This window comes from Lemur catta, chromosome 1, assembly GCF_020740605.2.
Source record: "Lemur catta isolate mLemCat1 chromosome 1, mLemCat1.pri, whole genome shotgun sequence".
Taxonomy (NCBI): domain Eukaryota; kingdom Metazoa; phylum Chordata; class Mammalia; order Primates; family Lemuridae; genus Lemur; species Lemur catta.
The window spans coordinates 113,629,212-113,637,571 of NC_059128.1; the positions used below are offsets into that span (position 1 = coordinate 113,629,212).

At 46.8% G+C, this 8,360-nt stretch overlaps 1 long non-coding RNA gene across 4 annotated transcripts in view; it reads left to right on the top strand.

The window, feature by feature from the left end:
• The first annotated feature begins 2,636 nt into the window (after nt 1–2,636).
• The window catches only part of LOC123636213, a 42,806-nt gene continuing 37,082 nt past the window's right edge, over nt 2,637–8,360 (top strand). For all 4 annotated transcript variants that reach the window (XR_006734420.1, XR_006734431.1, XR_006734425.1 and 1 more), the window contains exon 1: nt 2,637–2,787. This is a non-coding gene — a long non-coding RNA (uncharacterized LOC123636213). The remainder of the gene's footprint in view (nt 2,788–8,360) is intronic.

Below are 8,360 nucleotides of genomic sequence, written 5' to 3' on the forward strand. Positions count from 1 at the left end.
TAACACTGAGATTGAGACATCCCAAGAAAATACAAACAGAATGCCTGCCTGACATTTTTACACATAAATATTTCAGGCCAGGCGTGGTGGCTCACGCCTGTAATCCTAGCACTCTGGGAGGCCGAGGCTGGTGGATTGTTTGAGCTCAGGAGTTCGAGACCAGCCTGAGCAAGAGCGAGACCCTGTCTCTACTAAAAATAGAAAGAAATTAGCTGGACAACTAAAAATATTTATTAAAAAAATTAGGTGGGCGTGGTGCCGCATGAGTGTAGTTTCAGCTACTCAGGAGGCTGAGGCAGGAGGATCGCTCGAGCCCAGGAGTTTGAGGTTGCTGTGAGCTAGGCTGACGCCACGTCACTCTAGTCCAGGCAACAGAGTGAGACTCTGTCTCTAAATCAATCAATCAAGCAATCAATCACAAAGTCAGGGCAACACTATCTAGGGCTCTGTTATGACAGCCTGACTTTAAGTATTCTCTGCAATGTCAAATATAACATCACTATCCCGTTGTGTAGTATAGAGATGTCATGATTTAACAATCCCCCTTCTTGGTTGATACTTAGGTGGGTTGTTGGGTTTTCCTTGTGTGCTTGTTTCGCTTTTATTAGATAAAATGTTGGGTGGCTCAAACTCTGCCTACGCACGTGATCCTTTGTGCCAATGCCTGGATCAATGAGACCAATCAAGATGGTGCACGTCTCGGCTCCACTTGCTCCTTGTGGCAAAACAGGTGAGTCCATCAGATCCAGGGGGCGCCTTTCCCAGACTCTTGGGTACAACTACCCCCCCTTGTTTCTCTTCTAACAGGCATCTCAAACCCAACACAGCCCACATGGGATTAGTGACGTTACCCCCCACCCCAAAACCTGCTTCCTCCTTCCACTCCTACCTTCCACAATCTCAGCCAATGGCAGCTCCATCCTTCAAGTTGCGTGGGCTAGAAACCTTCGTTATTCTAAGTGAGCTTCATTTTCTGAGACACCCAAGAAATCCTGTGAGCTCTGCCTGCAGAATCTGATCCCTTCTCACCCCCCTCTCCTGCTACCACCTTGGTCCAAACTATTTTCATCTCAGTCTCAACTGGTCTGTTTCTATGCAGTCTGTCCTTCCTGAGTCAGCCACCACAGGGCACATGTGAGCACCAGAGTCAGGTCTGATTTCTCCTCTGCCCAGAGCCCTCCATGGCTCCCACCTACCTTGGCCAGAGGTTGGGGGGAAGCCCAAGTCTTCCCTGCACCCCACAAGGCCCTGCATGACCTGCCCCATCCCCTCTCTCCATCCTCCCATCCTTCCTCTCTCTCCCTCCTCACTCTGCTCCAGCCACACAGGCCTCCTCACTGTGCCTGCAATATGCCAGGCATGATCCTGCCTCAGGGCCTTTGCATGGGCTATTCCCTTGACTTGGAATACCCTTCCCTCAGATCTCCCTATGACTCCCTCTCTCACCTTGTTTAAATCTTTGTTGAAATGTCACTCTCTCAGCAAGGCCCTCCTTGGCTGCCATATTTTAAATTTTTAACCCTCGCCCCTGGCTCTGTTGACCCCCCCTCCCTGCCTTAGGTTCCTCTGGGTTACTGACCACTGTCTACCTAGTGCTTACTTGACTTACTATGTTGACTTGGGCAAGTCTCTTGAGGTCTCTTATCCCCTTTCCTAATCTGCAAAATGGGCATTCATTCATTCAACAAACACCAGAGGGCTGGTGCTCCGCTAGAACAAGGCAGTCTGGCTTCCTGACCTCATGGCACTGAACAATTAAACAAAGAAACAACCACGGTACCGGGCGACAGTGAAGGCTGGGCACAAAATGTTAAAAGAGAGGGGGAGGAGGAAGGTTTGGGGAACGAGCGCAGTAAGGAAAGACCGTTCTAAGAAATGCCATTGGGGAAGAGACACAATAACGACCACCATAATAGTAATAGCTAATGCTGACGCGGTGCTTCGTGTGTGCTAAGCTACTTGATGTGCATCAACTCACTGAATCCATACACCAAACCTGTGTGCTAGGTGCTATTTTTTATATATTTACATATTACAAAGTTAATATGAGATACTATGTTTTACATTAAAATTTTATACATTTACATATTTAATAGAAAATATTTTATATGAAATGTCAAAGTATAAAACGTATAAAATTCATATGTAGGATGTATTTTCCATATCCATACGTAAAATACATATTTTAACATATTTTACACAATATATTCAGATAAAGATACATAGTTCATATATAAGAATCTCCGTTTTACGTTTGGGGAAACTGAGGCATGGAGAAGCACAATAATTTGTGCAAGAACACGCAGCTAATGGTTGGGCTGGAATTCAATCTGACGTCATAAGCCTCCAGCTTTTTAAAAATTTTCTTTTCTTTTTTGAACTGTAGTATAGAAGGAAACTTTCAGTTTTTAATCTCTGGCTCCCAAACAACCTCGCAGAACGCGCGAAGTAAGGAACGAGGCGCAGGCGCAGGAAAGACGGAGTGGTGCGCAGGCGCAGGAGACGGCGGGCTGCGGGGGGGCCTGGAGCCGCGCGCAGAACGGGAGAGGCGCACGAGCGTGAGGGGGCGGGATTTCAGAGCGGCGCGCAGGCGCAGGAGGAGGGTAGGCCAGCGTGTCGCGCAGGCGCAGACCGTCTCGCGGTACCTTGAGGAAGGCTTTGGCGGCCTGCCGGCATTGCTCGTAGTACTCGATGTAGGTGAACAGGCGCCAGGTGTTGTTGTGCTTGGAGCCGAGCGCGATGTAGTTGGTGTACCTGGTGGCCGCGCCCATGACCATGTCGTGCACGGTGAGTGGCGTCCGGTCGTCGAACGCGTCCTTGCGCTGCCGCAGCCGCACCTCGCCGCTGCGCGCCGACGTCCAGTAGTTGGGGCCTGCGGGCAGGTGGGGTCGGCGGCAGCGGGGGCCCCCGGGCGGGCGGAGAGGGAGGGGAAGAGGGGAGGAGGGATAGGGAGACCCAGAAAAGGATTCAGAGCCAAGTGGACAGTCAGACGCGCTGACCCAGAGAGTTCAGGAGGAAACTTTCTAGCAAGCACACAGCCTAGCTATGGCCCCAGGGTCCCTCCCGTGAGCCCCCTCCCAGGGACCAGGCACCTGCTGACCACCTGCCTCCCCGTGCATCCAGGCCCGCATCCTGGCAGAGGAACAGTGCACGCCCCCGCTCCCCTTCACGTAGTCTTCTCTAAAGTAACATCCCAACCCTGGCTGAGCCACCCGTGGCCGGACCCTCACCCTCAAACCGCTCTCTGCGGGAACACCACCAGCCTCACCCAGGGCCCAAGGAGCCCATATCTCTGGTGGTTTCTGAGTGCTCAGCACTGTTCTCAGCACTCCGAGTCTTTTTCGAGGGCATGGTGTCCACAGTATCTTTACTTCCCTTCTCACTTTCTGGGGGGCATCCAGTTTGCTGGAGCTGGACAGACAGATATTCAAACAAAATTACAGTGGGTAGAGGGCTGGGAGCGTCTGTCAGGGAGGCACGGGGTCCCCACCTAGTCATGGGCATGGCCTGGGAAGGCGGCTCTGAACAAGGGATAGAAGTTGACCAGGAAAGGAAGGGAGGGAGAAGCATAAAAGGAAATGAAATAAAAAAGGTGTTAGTAAAGAATTGTTTCCTGGGCTGGGAACGGTGGCTCACGCCTGTAATCCCAGCACCCAGGCAGGCCGAGGTGGGAGGATTGTTTGAGCTCAGGAGTTCGAGACCAGCCTGAGCAAGACCGAGAACCCGTCTCTACTAAAAATAGAAAAATTAGCCAGGCGTAGTGGTGAGCCCCTGTAGTCCCACCTCCTCCAGAGGCTGAGGCAGGAGGATCACTTCAGCCCAGGAATTTGAGTTTGCTGTGAACTAGGCTGATGCCATGGCACTCTAGCCCAGGCAACAGAGCAAGACTCTGTCTCCAAAAAAAAACAAGAAAAGAAAAGAAAAGGATTGGTTTTTGGTACTTTCTATGCCCCTCCCCCACTGGGTGTGCAGCCTGGGTCATCCCTGGGAGGAGCTGAAATATCTGAGCGCCCCCCACCCCCGCCACACCCTTCCTCCCACCCACAACACATTTTCACCCCTCTCTGTCATTGGGAGGACAGTGCTCAGTCCTAGCTCCAGCTTCTTTTTATCAGCTTTGTCACTGCTCCCATTCTAGCCACAGGGGGACAGCCACTGGACATCTAGAATGTTCTTGCCTGTGGCCAGCTCTTGTGACATCACTGGATTCTGCAGCCCAGAGTCATGGTGGGGTCACAGCCCTCTATCCCTTTGAGAAAGCTTGTTTTGGAGGACAAGGAGGGGGTCCACCCAAGAAGGCTGTTCACTGACCCCACAAACCAGTGGTCTCCAGGGTGATAGTACCCAGGGAGGAGCTGGGGGCAAAGTCTTGGTATTAAATCTGGCAGCTAGAGGGACTCCAGAGTCACTGCATTGTTGGCTTTGAGTGAGAGTTCACAAGGGAGCCTGAAGAAGAGTTTTGGGGTGGAGGAGGCAGATGAAGTTGTGGCCTCACAGAGGCCAAGGAAGCAGAGCCCTGGGCTCCCAAAAGGTCAAGTTAGAGAAGGACTTTGAGTCACTGTGCCTGAGGGTTTATGAACTCATTTGCCCCCCACTAGGCATGGTCTGTTCATAGAATAAGTAGTCTCCCAAATGTGTCTATAGTGACATTTTCAAATATTGTTGGATGTTGCTGAGATTGACAAACTAAGAAATCATTTAAAAAAGCCTTTTTGGTTCTTCAAAAAAAAAAAAAAATTAGAGTGACCATATTATCCAGCAGTTCCACTTCTGAAGTTGTATATGCCCAAAAGAACTGAGAGCAGGGGCTTGAAGAGATGCTAATATTTGTACACCCGTGTTCATAGCAGTGTGATTCACAGTGGCCAAAAGGTGGAAGCAACCCAGGGCCCCCTGACAGATGGATAAATAAAATGTGGGAGATACATATGAGATAGAATATTCTGCCTGAAAAAGGAAGGAAATTCTGACACATGCTACAACATGGACAAACCTTGAAGACATTATGCTAAGTGAAATAAACCAGTCACAAAAAGACAAATATTCTATGATTCCATTCATAAGGTGGAGAAGTAGTAAAATTCCAGAGACAGATAGTAGAATGGTGGTTGTCAGGGAAAGAAGGAATGGGGAGTTGGTTAATGGGTGCAGAGTTTCAGTTTGAAAAGAAGAAAAAAGTTCTGGAGATACATGGTGGTGATGGTTGCACAACACTGAATGTACTTAATGCCATTAAAATGTATAGTAAAAAGTGGCTAAAATGACAAATTTTATGTTATGTATATTTTACCACAATTAAAAGAATAAATTTGAAAAATCTCTGTAGTATCTTCTTGTCGTTTCTCAAAGAACAGCTATTAAGAGAACAGTGAGGTCAGGGTGAGAATCATTGTAGGAAACACATAGATTCCTCTACTGAGGTTGAGTTTTTTTTTTTCTTTCTTTCTTTTTTTTTTTTTTTTTGAGACAGAGTCTGGCTCTGTTGCCCAGGCTAGAGTGCCATGGTGTCAGCCTAGCTCACAGCAACCTCAAACTCCTGGGCTCAAGCGATCCTCCTGCCTCAGCCTCCCCAGTAGCTGGGACTACAGGCATGCGCCACCATGCCCGGCTAATTTTTTCTATATATATTTTTAGTTGTCAAGCTAATTTCTTTCTATTTTTAGTAGAGACAGGGTCTCGTTCTTGCTCAGGCAGGTCTCAAACTCCTGAGCTCAAACAATCCACCCACCTCGGCCTCCTAGAGTGCTAGGATTACAGGCATGAGCCACCGCGCCCAGCCAGGTTTTTTTTTTCTTGACAGTATAATTGACCATTTATATTTCCTTGATGAGGAATCAGTACTGAAAAGGAAGTGAAGAAGTATTTGCAAGAGATATGCTCATCTATGCAAAAAGCCTAGACTTTTTAAAACTAGGTCGGCAGTGAAGTGTCTAGATATAATGTTAACATACAAAAATCAGTAGCATTCCCATGTATCAAAGTTAACCATTTAGAAACTTTAAAGGGGGGAAAATCACACACACAATAGAAACAATCTGTAAAATAGAATTACGTAGACCAAAAATTGTTCAAGATAGTTATAGGTAAAATTATAAAGATTTGCTAAAAAAAAAAACAAACATAAAAATTTGGAAAACATTGTAGTAAATATACCTTGAATAGACACATGTTCACAGTGTGAGAGCTGAGACAAGATGACAGAGTGTTGCCTTGCTCAGCCTCAGCTGGGTATGCACACGTTGGCCATTCAAATTCTTTGCTGTTTTGTGCACATCCGGGAATGACCTCGAAAACACCATGATTATTGATTTGGGGGTTATAAATTTTAACAAGCAGGTGAATTGGCAAATACAGAATCAGCAAATAATGAAAACTGACTGTGCTTATGTATTAAAAAATAAAAGCCCATCAAATGTTTGCGGAGGGCCATCACACATGAGAGTAGCCTTATATGTATTGCGTTGAATTGTTTTTGCAAGGAGAATGCATTTACCTTTATGGTATATTTATTATTATAATTTTATGTTTTAAAAATGAAACTCAGGGCCAGGTGCGGTGGCTCACGCCTGTAATCCTAGCACTCTGGGAGGCCGAGGCGGGTGGATCACTCAAGGTCAGGAGTTCGAGACCAGCCTGAGCAAGAACGAGACCCCCTCTCTACTAAAAATAGAAAGAAATTAGCTTGACAACTAAAAATACATATAGAAAAAATTAGCCGGGCGTGGTGGCGCATGCCTGTAGTCCCAGCTACTCGGGAGGCTGAGGCAGGAGGATCACTTGAGCCCAGGAGTTTGAGGTTGCTGTGAGCTAGGCTGACACCACGGCACTCTAGCCCGGGCAACAGAGTGAGAGTGTCTCAAAACAAAAAAGGAAAGAAAAGAAACTCAGAAGGGGCTCTGGGCTGCGTCTGGGTGTCTAGAACCTTAAGGGACACTGAGAGTTTTGTTTCCCCTGTTCTGACGCACTGTCCATCTCTGGGCTGGGAGAGGTTTCCTCCCCCCACCCTCCCTGTCCCATCCAATGATACTCTTTCAGGACAAACTGTGGATATGCCGTATCAGCTTTGGTCTGCTTATAATGGACTGTTGGCTGGGAGAGGAATAAACCGCCGTCTTTAAGTTGCTGTTATTTTGGACTGTGCTACAACAGCGAAACTCATCCCTAATGATAGAATTGGTCGAGAGTCATACCTTGACTCTTGAGTTAACCAAGACCGACTGTAATGAAAACCATGAACTCGTAGCAAGGGTTTTCTGGAGTTGGACACTGTGCTTCCTGTACATTTATCTCAGTGAGTTTTCATGGCCACCCTGTGAGATGGGGGTCTTATTTTCCAGATTAAAAACCTCTGAGCCTCAGAAGGTTGTACTCACATGCAGCTGGTCAGAATTTGAACCCAGAACTGATTTCAGAGCCTGGGCCTCTCCCCATCACATTAAACAAAGAACAAAATGTTCGTGTCTGGCGAAAAATCAAAACACGGGACACTGAAGTGATTTATTATCAGAACTTATTGGAGGGGTTTCCAAGTTGCTGTCAGGCAGGTGAGTGGGTTTTGGGGCCCAGTTCTTCAAACTTGTGAAGGCTTTTTCTTTCTAATGTCTCATTAAGTCCTCTGGGGAGAAAAAAAAGAAAAACTCCAGTTGGATCCCACAGGGTCAGATCTTTCTCCTGAAACAGGTGATTCTTTGTAGATCTCCCAGTAGGCTTTCCTGGGGTCATGACTTGAAGTTTCATAGAAAGAGCTATGGTGATCCTATTGCTTTGAAAGGCATGGCAGGTTCTGCTGGGGTACCTCTTCAACAGGTGAACAGTCAAGAAGCTGACCAATGGGGAATTTGTCTCCTTAAAAACAGGAGAGAGAACAGCAGTTCACCTGTGGCAATAGGGTCTTCCTATTGGAGGCTGGAGAGAGGAGAAACACAGGTTATCCCCTGGGGATCCTTGTAATATGTAGGGTCTTCTCTGAGATCCTACACTCACCAAACAATGCAGATACTCCCCAGTGAACTGACCCATTTATAAATTGGCCCTCGCGCAAAAATCTCTCCACAATGAACTTTAGAATGGCGCTATCCAAGAGAACTATCACTTGAGTCATTTGTACAATTTAAAATTTTCTGGTAAAACAAAAATTTCTGGTAGCTACATTAAAAAGAGAACTGGTAAAATTAATTTTAATAATATATTTTGTGTAACCCAGTACATCCAAAACAATCATCTCAACCTGTAATCAAGATTTTAAAATATTGCAGAGATATTTTGTATTCTATTTTTTTTAGACTGAGCCTTTGAGATCCAGTGTGTGTTTTACACTTACAGCACATCTTGATTTGAACAGGACACGTGGTGGCCAGTGG